Source organism: Poecilia formosa, unplaced genomic scaffold (assembly GCF_000485575.1).
Source record: "Poecilia formosa unplaced genomic scaffold, Poecilia_formosa-5.1.2 Scaffold25, whole genome shotgun sequence".
NCBI classification, from domain to species: Eukaryota; Metazoa; Chordata; class Actinopteri; order Cyprinodontiformes; family Poeciliidae; genus Poecilia; species Poecilia formosa.
The window spans coordinates 3,084,256-3,088,348 of record NW_006799964.1 but is presented as its reverse complement, the minus strand read 5'-3'; the positions used below and the strand labels follow the sequence as shown (position 1 = coordinate 3,088,348).

The window sequence follows — 4,093 nt, the reverse complement described above, 5'->3', positions numbered from 1 at the left end:
GCGTCGCACAAGAAAGCAATGGGAATGAATTGTTGCCTTAAAACGCATGCTAAAGCATGCCTCCAATTAACTCAAATTTGGTGAATCACTTTGACATTGTCTCCTGGGCATAACTAAATGATCTTAAGCTATCGTAAATAACCAGTTTCCGGCTGCAGATATATAAAGCGGCTTACTGCCGGTATTTTACCGTAAATTTGAGATATTTTTCTTTTTGCAGTGTGTTGATGACATAACATGCTTTAAAACAATTTACAGTTCAAAAAACTAACTTTTATTAAAACAAAAAAACAAATCAATTATTGACTCATTAACAAGATTATAAAACAGTGATTTAGTTACATAAATAAATTGATATCGGTGTATCAAATCTTAATTTCATAAGCATGTATACATGGGTCATTGTAATAAATAAAATGAGAGCGCAGAAGATTCCTACACAAACCAAAAAGAGTAGAAAATAAAAAAAATAAAAAACAGCTAGACGACTCAAGAGGAAACTGTTTCCAAAGAGAACAAGAGACACTGGAGGACGGTTTTTTTTTTTGTTGTTTTTTTTGTTTTTTCCCATCAAACACGCGTGAGGAATTGCTTTGTTAAAGCATGGAGTTACACAGCCATTCACTTACTAATTAAGGACACTAAAGCTGGGACCAAAAAGGTTGGTTGTCTCTCACCTCTTTCGAACGCGTTTGGTTGTTAGATAGATCTTCTGTTTGGTTACTTTAAAGCGTTAAGACAAGGCAAGAGAAAAGGCTGCTTTTTATCTTTAATCAACACAACAACACAGACAAGACAAAAATGAAAAACAGAAAAAAAAAAAAAAAAATCAGAAGTACGGTCAAAAAGAAAATAAATAAAAAAAGACTAGTTATGGGACGAGAGCAGCGAGCTTTGCAGAGGAGACTCTGGAAATGCTGCTGCAAATGAAGGGAGAACTGAGGAGGCTCCATTTTCTAAAAGCTAGATTTGTCATACTGAAGCTCTGAACCTGTGTACGATTACAGACAGGGATCCTAATACTTTTTCTTTTGACAAAACTGCTCTGGCAGTTGTTATATTTTTTCCCCAAAATGAGATGGAGCTGAGAAACATTCTGAAATGAACGGACAAAAACATTATGCTGTTTTCGTTTTCCCAAAAAGAATTTCATGGTACAACAGCAAAAAAAAAATGTGTCAGTATCTTCACAACCTCTTGGTTGTGCTGACCAGCAACCTGAAGCAGTCTACCTCCCTCCCCTTTCTACGCATCAATCAGCAGGAATGAAGTACAGTCATCCTCTCTGAGAGAAATCTTGCATTTCTGATTAAAAAAAATAAATAAAAAAAATCCAGGGTCTCAAACATAAACACTTGTGGCTTTGTAAGTCCAAAAAGAAATACCTTCAAGGAGGTCATGCTAGTCTTTCTGATATGTTAATTTGAACAAAAGAGGAACAAAACAGAAAAAAATGAGAAGACAAAAAAGAGAAAGCGATGGAGAGCCAGAGAGCGAGAGAGAAAGAGAGAGAGAGAAAAGAGAAAGAGGGAGAGAGCAAACTACAGCGGCTTCAAGTATTTCACATTACATAGAATACTCTGTATAAATTAGTTAACATATACTTTCAGATCCTCCATATTCAGACATATACTATGGCATATATACAGAGTACAATAAATGCTTGCTCATGTCGTGTTTCTTTTTCTTCTTTTTTTCCTTTTTCATCCTCGAAGTGAGACGTTCGATTTGTTCCACCTTTTTTTTTTTTTTTTTTTTTTTTCTTTTTCCTGCGTAGAGAAAATCCCTGAGAACGTTCCGGTTGCTGAATGTTCCACGTGACGAAATATAACAGTAGAAAGTCTAAATGTTTGTGATTCACATGCACAGAGCGGAGTGACACTGGCCTCGGCTGAAAACACCTTACAGTGAGGGCGGCGAGGAAGAGGGAGGGGCAGCAGAGCAGAGAAGGGACTTCAGGAGGATTCCGACTCTTTGTTTCCGTTTAACGCTGGATTTCAAACATTTTTTTAAATTATTTTTTTAAATTAACACTGTGAGCTATCATAGTGAATAAATATGAACGCAAAAACTGGGAGCAGGTTCAATACCACATTATGAGGTAGCCATCTCTCCCTCCGCCCCCCAGGAATTTCTTGCGCAAAATAACCGCAACTACAGCTGCTTACAAAAGGATTCATACTCTTTGACTTTGAGTCTCAAAAGTGTGGCGTGCATATGTATTCAGCCCCTCTTTACTCAGTGCTAGAGAACATCGGTGAACAGAATAGTGAACACACTAGACAGGTCAGGGATAAAGTCAAGTCAAGATTCCAAGCTTCAAACATCTGAAAAGAGGAAAAAAAAAAAAAAAAAAAAGTGAGCCCTGCCGAGTTATGACCATCCACCTAGAGGAGGGGTACAGGGCCGTGACACAGAAAAGTGGTGCAGCTGCAGCCTTGCCGAGTTATGACCATCCACCTAAACGGACAGGCCAGACAACAAGGAGAGTGTTACTCAGAGAACCAGTCAAGAAGCCCATGGGAACTCTGGAGGAGATAGAGATCCTCAGCTCAGGTGGGAGACAAGACGACTACTATTCTTCCTTATATTTTTGTTCTAATTCAAGTCACTGCTTTAAAACATGTTTTGCAGTTTCCCTGTGTCCAGCATACAGTTTCAGTAATTTTGTGTTTGACTTTTGAAAAACTTTGGTACAACATCCTTATTTAAATATCTTACGTAAAACTGACCTTGACCTAGTTGTGCACTCCAAAAGTAAGGCTTCTAAGGAAGACTGCCAAGAAGGAAGCCAGTGTTGAAAGAACGGCATGAAAACAAAATCCCAGCTGCAATCTGCCACAAACCACGGAGGAACACTCCAAATATGTGGTCAGATGAGGTCAAAATCAAACATTCAGCTTGCAATCTAAAACACTATGTCTGGCAGAAAACCAACAATGAACAATATCCTGACAACAACTCGGCTATTATGAAACAGAGTGTTTGCAGAGTCATGCTGTGGGGCTGTGCTTACTGAGCAGAGAAAGAAAACTGACAGAGTGGATAAGATTGACCGAGTTTAATAGAGGACAATCCTGGAAGAAATAAAGGGTGGAGACTTAGGTTGAGGTTCACCCTCCAGCAGAATAAGGACCTTAAGCATGCTGCTATAGTAACACCGGTGCTTCAATTCAAATCCAAATTAAAATCCAGACATAAATCTAATTGATGCTTCCTTCAATCTGACTGAGTTTGAGATATTTTGCAAAAAAGAAACATCTGCAGATGTGTAAATCTGGTAGAGCCATCGCCCAAAACAACTCTACAAAGTATTGACTCAGGGGGGCTGAATACATGCATATGACTGGCACACTTTTCAGATATTTGTTTCAGAAAAAAATGTGAAAATCCCGTATCATTTTCCTTCCACTTCACAAATATGCCCAACACAAGAACTATAAAATCAAACATTGATGTTTGTGTCTCCAACGCTATCCAAATGCGAGAAAGCTCAGGAGGTATAAGTTCTTTTGAAAAGCGCCATAAATCAGCCCGGTTTCAGCAATGAAGAACTCCGCCTGCAACGCGTTGCATTAATGTAGATATAACACTTCACTTTTTGACGCGTCGCCACTGCGGCGCGTGGGTAAAATTGTACGACAATAATAATAACAGTAATTATAACGACAAGAGTTAGCTAAGAGCATTGTTGTGTGGAAAGTGACCCAGAGAAAGCTAACGGCTGCTCAAGTGCTGCTGCTGCTGCTGTGTGGTAGGAAATGCTGATGGTGCCTTTTTTAAGTCAGTGCTAACCCAAGCTGTGCCGAGCCGAGCGAAGCTGTGCAATGCTGCCCAGGGCCCATCAGCAGGGGCCTAGACCAAGGGAGGTGCTCTGTGTCATTTTAAAGCCTTAGTTTCTCTTTGAGGATACCGAGACGTTGAAATTGGTCTGCTTTTTGTTTTTTTTTCTTTCTTGATTTTTTTTTTTTTTGTTTTTTAAACATGAGCGCTATTGTACAAAGGCTTCAGCCACTCATTAACGTAAAACTCACTATACACTGAGAATAGGGGCGGGGGGAGCAAAAAGATGCTTGAAAATCATAAAAATATA

General features: G+C 39.1%; 1 long non-coding RNA gene across 1 annotated transcript; it reads left to right on the top strand.

Annotated features, from left to right (window-relative positions):
• The first annotated feature begins 245 nt into the window (after positions 1-245).
• Positions 246-4,093, top strand: LOC107835816 (uncharacterized). The gene is made up of 2 exons (XR_001661643.1): positions 246-2,358; positions 2,423-4,093. It is a non-coding gene; the product is annotated as an uncharacterized LOC107835816 (long non-coding RNA).